A 13,600-nucleotide genomic window follows, 5' to 3' on the forward strand; every position below is an offset into this window, starting at 1 on the left:
ATAGTAGAAGCTTAGCAAATACTTGCTGTCATAACATGATGACTCACTTTGCCGGAAGTGTTCAGAGTGTGCGTGGGAAGGTGGAGTCTTCAGTCCTTCAAAACAGAAATGATAAAATTTTCCTATGAGCCACCACCTTCTTCTATTTCAGGGTTTTTCATCTCTCCCCCATACCCAATAGGAGCCAAAATATTTTATAATCATTCAGCGTTTCACTGTTATGTAATCTATGAACACAAATAAATTCCTTTAATGTGAAATAATAGTTGGGCTATGTTAAGAAATTACCTTTTCATGTTCCAGTGCTATTTACCTCTTCACCTTCACTCAGCAACATCTACCCATGGAAAAGATTCTAAAGTCAGGCTCCATCACCTTCTGGGAAAATTCGGGGTAACGGACATGTCCCAATGGGATCCCCTGATTCGTGTCACTCACAAGGACCTTATCTCAAAGAAGAGCTAGCGAGGCAGGAATAAGTGTCCCTATTTTTCACATTACACAACATTTTTTAAAATGCAGAAAAGAGTCAAAGAGGTTAAGTAATTTTCTCAAAGCTCACTCAGCAAGGAAGAGGCTGAGCTCGCATCATGTGTTCTTTCTAGCACTTGGAAGGGTAGGCTTTGTCATTAAGTGTGGAGTGAAAACTTCTGGAACCAGTGGATGAGGGAGTGTGGTGAGGGAGGTGTCGGGAGGGGCAGGGACACTGGAGGCCACTCTGTGCTCCCTCCCCATCCCCCGCCCCCAACACAAGCCCATCTGGTCCTCAGTAGGAGGACCAGGACCTCAGTAGGTCCCACTGTACCTCGCCTTGGCGCTCTCACCCCCTCAGCCTGAAGGCGTTTCCTGTGAAATCCAGCGCAATCTGTGAAATAACACACCATGCCTAGCAAAACAAAATGCGTTTTCCATTTCCTTCATCTCCCCAGACAGTTCCTCACATAACCAAGCAGGTGAGTCGTTCCTGAAACGTATACATGTTGAAACGTATATGTGTTTACAAGAGATTTCCAAACCTACACATAAGTCTTCTTCTCTTTGGAGTGGGCAGGGGCAGCTATAATGTATAATTTTCCCTTCAGCTGTGCAGCTTTGAACTTTTCCACATGTTTTTACGTGCATTAGCTATTCATTCGTTCCACAAATATTTTATCGAGTGTCTGCTATATGCCAGCACTGGACTAGGTGCAGAGTATGGTGATGGAAAAACAGAGATCCTAATCTCCTGACAGTTCTATTCTGATGGAAGAGAGAGGCAGCAAACAAAGACATGGCATCATTTCAGATATTAATCAATGTTATGAAGAAAAATAAAGCAGGAAAAATAAAGTAGAGCATGTGGGAGTAAAAGAAAAATAGTATCTCAGATAGGGTAGTCAGGGAAGACTTCTCTGAGGAGGTGACATTTGAGGAGAGGTCTGCATGAAGTAGAAAAAGAACATTCCAGACGAGGAAAGAGCAATGTCATGACACTGGGGCAAGAACAAGGTTAATGTGTTGGATGAAAAAAGGCCAGGGCGAATGATTCCCTGTGAGTGACAAGGAGGACGGAAAGAAATGAGGTTGGATTGTCTTTTCTCTAGGAGAGAAAGAAAGGGCCCAGTGATGGCTGCCATGTTTTGGCCTGAGTAAGTGCGTGACTAGAGATCATTTTGTTATTTAAGATGGGGAGCCTGGGAGAGTAGCAGGTTGGAGAAGACCCATCAAGAATTCTGACTTGACCATTTAAGAGTTTCTCATCTGAACTGAATAGTAACTTTGCAAAATATATGGGGAAGATAACCATTATTTTTCTCTTATAAGAAAATAGGGTAGTTAAATGACTGACCAGAAGCCACATGGCAACTTTGATAGAACCAGGGTGAGGACCCAGGAATCCTAGGTCTTAGTTAATGAGTCTGTGTAACTTGCCAGTGAATCCCTTTTTGAATGACAATGAAATCCCCTGGCGCTTGTGCCCTTGTAGGAAGTGGAGAGAGGTTGGAAATAATATGTTTTTTTGCGTAACAGTGCTTTTAAAAAGGGATTTCACCTGCCTTCTGCCCAGCTGTTGTAAGATGCAGGAACCTTTGGGTGGAACCTTACACCCATAGGGATGCAAAGTGCGCCCTTAGATGGCCATGTCTGAAGAAAGACTCAGTTGTGGTGTCTGCTTTGAAACGATGCTGTCTTCTTCTGGCATGGAAATGTGGGAGGGCTGAGGCGGGAGAGTGGTAGCAGAGGGAACTGAAAAAGCAGACTCTCAGGGCATGGTGGAGTATTTCTGTTAGCGATTGAAAGGCTAATAACTCAGCAAACAGGATTAAGCTGGAGAACGTCTCTTCAAAGCATCTGCAGCATCACACCTCGGGGGTGCTGGTGAGAAGAGCTCCTCCTGCTTCATTCTTTCTGGCCAGCCCTTGCTAGCACCTACTGTGTGCCTGGTTCCACACCAAGAACTAAGGAGGGGGAAAGCCCCTGCCTACATTTTGAGACGTTATGGGAGAACTCTTCCTGCCCCCCAAGAAAGCCCCCAACTCTTTCCTAATACAGCTGTATTGGCACCACTCTGGGTATTACAGCTGCTTGGTCTTTCTTTTTCTTCCTCTTTTTCTAACTTTACTTCCCCCCCACCGCCCGCCCCCAACCCAAGCTATCTAAAAACTGTAAACTTCTCCAAGGGAGAAAAGAAGGAGTGCAAAGAGCAAATTGCACTGAGTTCATTTCGCATGGATCTGAGCTCAGTAAATTTGGCATTTGTCCAGAGCCCCTCATGTCTCTGCCGCAGAGAGTATTGGACCTTTCCCAATGAAGGGGAGACAGGTTCCTCGTTCCAAACAGGCCCCCTTCTCTCCCTTCTTCACCTGCCTGAGGCCGTGATTACTCTGAGAACCTCACTGTCGTCACCACCCATCACCATTCCGAAGTGCTAAGTTATCATATTGTCCGCAAGAGGTATAGGGGAAGAGCCCTGGGTGGAGACACCCAAGAGCTGGTTGTGAACCAGTTATTCTTCTGTCGTCTCCTAGACGCCTGCCTTACACGTTGGTGATCACCATTCTGCTTATTCTGCTTACGTCGTGGAGTTGTTAAATGGACCTACTTAAATGACGAATGGGAAGGTGATGTGTGTTTTTTATTTTTGTTTTTGTTTTTTGCTGATGTTTAGATTCTCCTTGATCCCCCCCCCCCCACACTTTGTGAGTATGGTCATGATCATCTGACAATCAAGGAATAACTCTACTGACTATGGCACAGCCATTAGGCCTAAGGCAGGCCTATCCCTGTGTAACTCTGACTTGGAAAGAGGGGTTTTGCAAAGATTTTGGAGCCAAGCTTCCATGGTGGCCTCCTAGTCTTACCATCCTCCATCCTTGCATTGAGCAGAATGAGAAGTTTCTCGTGAAATCTTGTACCCTTAACCTTACCTCCTGCTTTGCTTGTCCAAAGTGACAAAGACGATTTAAGGGTAGCAATTGTGTGAGTCTGTTGTTCTTGATTATTTGTTTGCCTGTTTATTGTTTTATTCTTGTGTGCCTAGACAGAGGCACGGAAGGCACTACTCTGTCATGCCACATTGTGAGGTCTTCTTTCACCAAGATTTACATAGGTCACAAGAAACCCCCTTCCTCTGTACAACAGTCCGCTTTCCTTTTTTAGTTTCAACTCACGGACTGTTGAGCTAAGCCGGCTGCTCTGTTTCTCTTATGCAGTGGTGTTTCCTCCACTCTCATGCCTCCCCGCACTTCCACACTTCTAATCCGGAATCCTGACCATTCTCTCTGCTGCCCCCAGGATGGTAGGAACGAGCCCCTACAATGTGTTCCAGAGTTCTTGCACTGACCCACGTGGTGGCCTTTCCACACTTCAATCCACCTCCTGGTTTCCTGACCACTTCCTCCATCCAGATCTGAGTTATCTGACTGGAGGGACTGTATCCTGTTAATGGTGATACCCTAGCCTACCACACAGGCTTGACATACAGTAGGCATTCAATAAGTGTATTAAGTAAACATATACATAAGTAAATAAAATAAAACTACAAGTATTAGCTCAGAACTCCAAGGTTCACAAGATCCTTTTCATCCTTGCAACAGTTCTAACATGATATTCCGTTAGAGATGTAAGACTTCAGAGTTTAAAGATGTCAAGTGACTCACCCATGATCACTGTGTGAGTACAGGTATTATTGCTGCATAATAAATTGCCCCACATGTTGTAGCTAAAAGCAACCACCATTTTATTTTACCCAAAATTTTGTGGGTCAGAAATTTGGGAAGGACTTGGCTGGGCAGCTCTGGCTTGGAATCTTTCATGTGGTTACAGTCAAACACCAGCTTGGGCTACAGTCGTCTGAAGAGTCAGCTGGGCAGGACGTCCAAAATGGCCCACTTGTATGGCTGACAGCTAATGCTAGTTGTTGGCTAGGAGCTCAGCTGGGGCTGTTGACTAGTGCTTCTACAGGTGGCCCCTCCAACATGGTAGTCTCTGGAGAGTCAGACTTCTTAGATGGTGACTGGCTTCTCTCAGTGCAACCCTCCCAAGAGAACCAGGAGAAACTTCATGGCCTTTTCTTTCTTTTTCCTTTTTTTAAAATTTCTATTGGAGTATAGTTCATTTACAATGTTGCGTTAGTTTCAGGTGTACAGCAAAGTGAATCAGTCATACATATACATATATCCACTCTTTCTTTTCCCATATAGGCCATTACAAAGTATTGAGTAGAGTTCCCTGTGCTATACAGTAGATCCTTATTAGTTATCCATTTTATATATCGTGGGTTGTGTATGTCAATCCCAATCTCCCAATGTATCCCTCCCACCCCTTTCCCCCCGATAACCATAAGTTTGTTTCCTATTGTTACATCTGTGACTCTATTTCTGTTTTGTAAATAGGTTCATTTGTACCATTTTTTTTAGATGCCACATATAAGCAATATCATATGATATCTGTCTTTCTCTGTCTGACTTACTGCACTCAGTATGACAGTCTCTAGGTCCATCCATGTCACTGCAAATGGCATTATTTAGTTCTTTTTTATAGCTGAGTAATATTCCATTGTATATATGTACCACATCTTCTTTATCCATTCCTTCATGGCCTTTTCTGACTGATCCTTGGAAGACATACAGCCTCACCTCTGCCATTCTCTGTTAGTCAGAGCAGGAACAAGCCCACCCAGATTCAAAGGTAGGAGATTGTACTTCTCAATGAGAGGCGTGTTAAACAATCTGGGGGCTGTGTTTAAAACCACCACAGTAAAACAGAATTAATGAACCAAGACTCAAACTCAGGCATCCTGACTCCAAAGCCAAGCGTTTTTGGATCTTCCATGATGGATGGAGATGTGTGTGTGTGTGTGTGTGTGTGTGTGTGTGTGTGTGTTTGTGTGTATAATGAATTTTGAATACACAATACAGTTCAGAGCTAATGCAGTGTATCAGTGAAGGCCTCAGTTCTTCAGATAGGTACAGGAAGACTTATTCTGCTAAAAACATTATTTATGATAAAGTATTGAATTGTCTGTGTTCCAGTTTCACGCCTGAAATGTAGATGAGAAGGAGAACACTTATCCCTCTGGGATTACCTCTTTGCCCTTGATTCTGACCAACAAAAAGTATTATTTGGAAATAATATGTCTTAGATAAAAATGCATATCTTAATCATACATGTAACCAGGAACAGGAGGCTGCTCTTAATCTAATACATGTCATAAACTGGTTTATTTTTTAAACTTAAAATGATTTATGTTCATTAAAGCAAGTTTCTAAAATTCCTAAAAGTGCCACCAGAAAAATAAAAACTTCCTGTAACCCCATTATCTAAATATTACCAACATTTAAATTTTGCTGTAGTTAATTTTCAAGCTTGATTTATATTTTTCTATATGCAATTTAAAAATCAACTAAATTAAGGTATATTTTATGTACAATAAACTGCATCCATTTAGAGTACACAATTTAATGAGTTTTGGAGATGTATATACCAGTGAACATTTTCATCACCTCCAAAAGATTCCTTGTCACCTTTTATAATACACCCTTCTTTCCATCCACAGCATCAGGCAACCACATATCCTCTTTTTGTCACTGTAGATTGAATTTGCCTCATCTAGAATTTCATTTAAATGGAATGATACAGTATATATTCTTTGTGTGTGGTATCTTTCATTCCACTTAGTTACCTTGAGATTCATCTGTTTTGCATGTATTGGGAGTTCCTTTTAAAATACTGGCTGTTATTCCATTTATATGGATATGCTTTATTTTATGCATTCACCCGTTGATGGACTTTGGGGTTGACTGCACTTTTGTGCTACTGTGAATAAAGCTGCTACGAACATTCATGCACAAGTCTTTGTGTGGCCATATGATTTCATTTCTCTTTAGTAAATAACTAGGAATGGAATATCTGGGTCTTATGGTTGTTGTGGGTTTAACTTCTCGAGAAATATTTTTTTTTCAAAGTAAGTGCCTGATGCACATTCTCATCAGCAGTGTATGAGAATTTCGCATGCTTCAAAACTTTGTCAAAATTGGTAAGGCTGATCTTTTTTTAAAAAATTAGCCATTCTAATGGTTGTGTAGTAGTATCTCAGTGTGGTTTAATTTGCACTTTCCTGATGAATAAAGAGTTTAAGCATCTTTTTATGTGCTTGTTGCCATTCTGAGATTTGGTTTTTTGTTGAAGTATTTCTTCAAATAACTTGCCAATTTTTCAACTGAGTTTTTGTTTTCTTTTTATAGAACTATAAGGAGTCTTTATATATTCTGGATACAAGTCCTTTGTCAGATATATGTATTACAGACAATTTCTCCCATTCTGTGGCTTGTCTTGTCTTAGTGATATCTTTAGAAGAATTTTTTTCATTTTTATAAAGTTCAATTTATATATATATTTTTCTTTTATGGTTCATGCATTTGGTTCCCCATCTAAGATCTTTGCCTACCCCAATGTCACAAAGACATTTTTCCTGTTTTCTTCTAGAAGGCTAATAGTTTTAGTATTTACTCTTAGTTCTAGGATACATTTTGAATTAATATATGTATACAGCATGAACTGAGGGTCTGTGCTCATTTCCTCTAGCATATGGCTCTCCAGTTGTTCCAGCACCATTTGTTGAGAAGATTTTCCTTTGACAACTTTATGAAAAATCAGTTGTGTATATTTCTGAACTCTCTATGCTGTTGCATTCATCTACGTGCCTATCCTTTAGCCAAAAATGCACTATAGCAAGCCTTGAAAACAGGCAGTGTTAAGTCCTCCAGTTTAGTCCTGTTTTAAAATTACTTGGCTATTCGAGGTTTTTTGCACTTCCATATAAATTTTAGAATCACCTTGTTGATTTCTACCAAAAAAAGCTGCTGGGATTATAAGTAGTATTTCATTTAATGTATAGATACATCTGGGGGTAAATGGCATCTTAACAATATTGAGTCTTGCAACCCACAAATGTGGTATATTTCTCCATTTATTAAGGTTTTCTTTCATTTCTCTTAGCAGTTTTATGTTGTTTTCATTGAAGAGATCTTGCATGCCTGTTGTTAAACTTATCATTGTGTAGTTTAGATTTTCTTGTACTGTTGTGTGGAATTGTTTTTTAAATTTTATTTTCCAGTTGTTTGCTGCCTATATATAAAGGTACAATTAACTTTCTTATATGAAACTTTCATCTTGCAAGCTAAAGTCACTTATTCTAATAGTTGTTTTGTAGATTTCTTATGATTCTTTTTCTAAACAGTCATGTCATCTGCAAAAAATATGGTTTCATTTCCTTTATAATCTGTGTTTTTTATTTCTTTTTCTTGCCATATTGAAATGGCTAGAGCAAAGCTGTTTCTGTATGTTTGATTTTCAGCTGTTTGACTACAAGGATAGGCTTTTTTCCCTCTCATATTTATCCTGTTCCCTGAGCTTTACAAATTTGCTAGTTTATATCTTATGCTAAATTTTGTACATTTCAACCATTATTACTTTAATTTTTAAAGTTATTATTCTGTTTTCTCTCTTTGCCTTCTGCAACTCTTTTTATCCATATTTAGAACTTTTGGTATTGTCCCATAGATCCCTTAAACACTGTTTAATTTTTTTTTTCAATCTTTCATTTCTCTCTTCTTCAGATTAGAGAATTTCTATTAATCTGTTTTCAAGGCAATGATTATTTTCTCTGTTATCTCCATTCTATTAAGCCCATACAGTGGTTAAGAAAAATCACATATATGTTTAATTTTTTTGCTTTTAAACCTTCATTTGCTGTATGTATGTTTGTGTATAATTTTCCTGCTCATAATTCTTATATTTTTTCTTCATTATAATTATCTTCTTCCTTACCCCACTGAGCACAATTATAGTAGTTGTGCTAAGGTCCTTGTCCATCTCCATCATCTTAGGTTGACCTTTATTGATTGTCTTTTCCCTTGGGAATGGATGAAACTTTCCTGGTTCACCATATGTTGAATGATTTTGGATTGAATTCTAGAAGTTGTGAATTTATTGTATGAAGATTCTTGGATTCTGTTTCTCCAAAGAATGTTGAATGTTGTTTTGCAGGCAGTGAACTTGGTTCGACTCCAGCTGTCTTGCCTGTGGTGAGCAGCAGCTTAAATCTCAGTTATTATTATTACTTTTTTCCTCCAGCTGAGCTGGTTGGAGTCTGCCTTAAACATATATAGTTCAGAGGTCAGCCAGAGATGTGGGCAGAGATTACACAACAGATTACAAAACTCTTCTCTAGGTCTCTCCATTTTTTGGGTCTCTCCCTCACTTCTTGGGAGCATTGGTTGATCTGGGATCAGTCCACTGGGTCCTCAGTCCAGAAAAAATCAGTCTTTGTCCTGTTGTTTCTGTTGCCCTGAGCCATACAGAAACTGTGACCTACCCTCAGGACCAACCCTGAAACAGGAAATTCACCCAATGCTGCCTGCTTTCTCCAAGTCTCAACTCCTTCCCAAAACATACCTGCTTTTATTTACTTTCCAGAGCCCTCAGGTAGCATTTTTTTTTTCTTTCTTTGTCCAAAATTTATTGTTGTTATCTGCAAGAGGGTTGGCCTGCTAATATTTTACTCCTTTATGCCATAAGCAGACTCTCTACTATATTCAATGATTATTATTTTATAATATAGAGTTTATGTTTTTTACCCTCCTTTCTCAAAATGGATATTGGTCAGACACAAATAATTTCTACAACATCTCATCCTCATCAAGACCCTTTTAATATTCCAGCATAATTAATTATTCTCCTCAAGTTGGACATTTCCATTTTTCTATATTTATAAATAATATGGCAATGAGTGTAAAGCTGCATAAAGCCTTTCCTATATTTAGGATGGTTTCCTTAGGGTGAATTCCCAGAAGTGGGTCGAAAGGGATGGAGATTTTTTAAGGCTCTTTTTTATATTGCCAAATTGCTTCCCAAAAGGGCTGTGCAAATTTGCACTGCTTGCAGCAATTTAGGAAAATGATCATTTCATAAAACCCTTGCCAGCACTGGATATTATTAAACCAAGAAATAACATTTTTCTATTTGAGGAGATGAAAAATTATAACCAAGAATTTATGAACGCATATACACATAATATTTTAATGCCAGAAGATAGATTTTTCTGGTTCTATGACCAGAGACTCTAAAATGAAATAGATGTATTACGGAGAGGAAGACTCTGAAAAATGAAATTCTGAACAAATAATCACAGAGAATTACAGTGAAGGAGGAATTTGGGAAGCATAGAGGGGGAAGCTATATTTGCACAGGAAACTAATACATGGAAAAAAGGCCAAAATGTGGAACAGTTTAGCCTAAGCTTATGAAAATACTCCCAGAAAGGCTGAGACTTCAAATTTGTCAGTGCCTGGTGGACAAATTTGAAAGAAGACAAACAAATAAAACAAGCTTTTTAAATTGCTTTTGGAACAGTAAGAACAAAATGATTGTCCCATTGCATGAAACAACTGAAACCTTATAACCAGATGAAAGTATAAAACTAAATTCATTCTGAGTCTGTCAGATCTGTCACTTATATCAAGAAAAAAATCTGAAAACTAGGAAAGGGAGAATAAAGATGTTTCATAAGGAATGGAGTTCTAACACACAGAGGAGGTACTAAGTCTTTACTTTGAAGTGTCTTCCTCACGTTCAGTCTCTAGACCCAAGCAAATTACTTTTCCAGGGCTAAAATAATATGAAGATATGTTTTCAGAACCACAGAGTTACTTACACTCTTGAAGGAACAAAGGTAGGCAGAGAAGCTTCCAAAAATCTGAAACGCACAAATCTTATCCTGATTTCAAGTAAGTGGTGAAGCACTTTTGAAACATAATTTTGATCCCCAAGAACGATAAGATCAGTTGGCCAAATTTACATAGTGAGTGTGTGGGATCAGAAGTTGGGAGCATTAGAAGCCACCTTGGGTTCACTGCAGATAAATCATGGCAGGTGAACTGCAGTTCTACTTTGAATACATTTGTTGCACAGGTAGATCAGGGAGATACCATGAAACAGGATATCTGAATGTCAACAAGATATTTGACAAAGCTTCTCATAGGTGTATTGCTTTTTACATGTGTTTATCTGAATATTCCATCTTCCCAATTAAGTGCAAATTCTGTGATGGCAGGGAATATTTCTGTTTTACTCTCTACTGCACATCCATTTCCTGGTATATTATAGGCTCTCGACAGATATTTATTGAATGAACACCATTTTTTTGTTGGTTTTCAAAGGAGGAAATTGTAGAGTGCTTGATAGTATAGTCAATTTTATTCAATTATATGTTTCCAAAGAGTTTTCATTAAGGGACTGATGTCAATTTGAAGAGAGTTCTATAGCCATGAGCTATCAAGTTCTATTCTCCATCTAGTTCTCTTCAGCACTGATGTCCTTGCCTTAGGTAAGGGAAGGCCTGGCATGGAGCCCTGGGAATAGCAAGGACCACAGTTAGACTTCCCAGTGCCTCCCTTCTCTGTACTGGCTGTATGGCCTTGCCGAAGACAAATAATCTCTGCACACATCAGTTTCTTAATATTTGAAACAAAGATGCCAGCATCAACTTCATTATACTTTTAAACGTACTATATGATTTTAAGTTACATAAACATCTAATCTATGACTTGACATGTTGTAGACACTCAGTAACCTTTCATTCCTTTTCTTACCTCCTGTTCCTTTTCATATTTATCCAATTCACAGGGGGCATATAGTCAGGGAATAATGAAAACATGAGATCACAGGATTAGGACCAAAAATATCCTGAGATACTAGAAGAAAGGGCTGAAATAGATACAATTTGGTAGTATAAAATGTTTTTTACTTTGGTTTTAGAAAAATCAATTTTACATATACATGATGGGAAAGACCAGATTTATTTGCAGTGCATGTGAACAAAGAACTGAGGGCATATTGAACACAAGTCAGCTGGCGGTAAAGCGGAAGCAGTCCTGGACTGCATTATTATAAGTCTTGTGTTCAGAGAAAGGGAGGTGACAGTCCATTTCTGCTCAGTGTAGGTCAGAACACACCTGGATTATCATGCCTAGTTCTGGGCATCAAAACTCAAAAAGGAGTTGAGCAAATTGGACTATGTTGAAAAGAATCTGACAAAATGAATTTGAAATATGGGATGCACATCAAAATCACAAAGATGGGAAAACAGTGATGCAATACCCAGTGTTACAGAGGAAGTAGTGAAATAATCACTCCTATATACAACTGATCAGGATGAAATTGGTATAACCTTTCTGGAGGACATCTTGACAATATGGATCAAAAGCTTTAACTATGTCCATACCCTTTGACCCAGCGATTCATCTTTTTACTCTCAAGAAAATTCTACACATGGATGCATAGGGATGTGCAGAAAGATTTGTCTTTAGGAAGGTGTGATGCAATATTACAGTGAAAACTTGGAAACAGTATAAAATGTAAACAATAGAGAATTGATTTAAAATATACATCGATAGAGTGGAATATATTGCAGGCATTAAATGATATTGGAGTCAATACTTAATGACATGGGATAATGTGTGTGACATAGTTTATTTAGCTTTGTCTTAATTCCACAAGCAATCTCAATTCATTAAGAAAAAACAAACAAAACAGGAAGGTGAACAAGAAGAAGAAAATCTCAGTATTCAGAGAAAATCACTATTAACACTTTGGTGGTTTTAGGTATGTAAATATATATAGATGATGATATTGATATACATATAAATCTAGATATAGATCTAGATGTGTGCATATGCACACACATTTGATATATGTAATTTATGTAATAGCAAAAGTGTGAAGCGTACAGTTGGATCCCGATATGTATTTCTGACATAAGTGAATAAATCAATATATGCTTAGATATTTTTAACAAAACTCACAAGATGTACTCATGTAAAAAGACCATAAAATCTAGTTGTAAAAACATATGCATATAAAAGGTAAAAACCTAGAAGTAAGGAAGGTCAGTTGGTAGTGATAGTATTTGACTTGGTTATTATTTTCTTCTTTGTGCTTTCTTATTTGTTTTTCTAATTTTCTACAATAAATAGGCATTGACTCTGTAATCCAAAAAATCATAATTTTTGTAAAATGTGTGATATAAGGAATGGCTGAAGGTATTAGTAGGGATATTTTGCTTGGATGGAAAGATTATAAATGGGCACATGAGCAGTCTTCAGACAGCTGAAAGGCCATTGTATGGGGTCATGGAACAGCCTGAGCCCATGATTCTAAAAGATTGGACAGAATCTAGAGGGGAAATTATTTATTACAGAATCTAGAGGGGAACTTCATTCTTGGCCAGCCTAACAGACCCGAATCTGCTCTCTTATTCTCTTGTATATACCTTCTGGGCCTGCCACTGTATTCTAGTCTTTGCCATTTATGAGCTTTGTGACCTGGAATAAGTCATTTGTAGTGTCTTTGATTCAGTCTCCTTATCTTTCAAATGAGGATAACAATAGCTCATGCAATTATTGTGGGGGTCAAATGAATTACTATCTTTGGGAAAAAAGTAAAGCGTTGCTATGTAATACTGGATTGGCCAAAAAGTTCGTTCGGGTTTTTACATAACATCGACCTTTTTGGGCCAACCCAGTATTTACTAGATGTTAATGCTTTTTTTCAGTCATACAGTATGTTATTAACAGGACAGACTTAGGATGTGGGTCTCTGGACACCCAGTTCATCTTTCCATTGCTCAGGGCTGCCATATGGGGACAGGTTGGAAGGAGTGTGGATGTTTTTGTAGGACTAGACAAAGAGGAGTGTTGTGGTTACCTACTACTTCATAGTACGCCACCCCAAACTCAGTGCCTTAAAACAACAGTCTTATTATGCTCATGGATTCTAGAGTCAGGAATTCATAAACAAGAAAGGGAAGATAGACTGTGTCAGCTTTACAATGACTGAGACTCAGCTGGAAATACTCAAACACCTGTGGGTGACTCAGATGTCTGGAGGCTAGAATCAACTAGAAGCTTCTTCTCTCACATTTTTGCCACCTGGACTGAGATATCTTTTTTTTTTTTTAACCATCTTTATTGGAGTATAATTGCTTTACAATGTTGTGTTAGTTGCTGCTGTATAACAAAGTGAATCAGCTATACGCACACATATATCCCCATATCCTCTC

The 13,600-nt window shown here is 38.4% G+C and overlaps 1 protein-coding gene across 2 annotated transcripts in view; it reads left to right on the forward strand.

Moving 5' to 3' along the window:
• The window catches only part of ASTN2 (astrotactin 2), an 897,588-nt gene that overhangs the window by 295,301 nt on the left and 588,687 nt on the right, over positions 1-13,600 (forward strand). The gene's annotated exons all lie outside the window — the stretch shown is intronic.

The sequence above is a fragment of the Balaenoptera physalus genome (assembly GCF_965194825.1).
Source record: "Balaenoptera physalus genome assembly, chromosome: 7".
Lineage (NCBI taxonomy): Eukaryota > Metazoa > Chordata > Mammalia > Artiodactyla > Balaenopteridae > Balaenoptera > Balaenoptera physalus.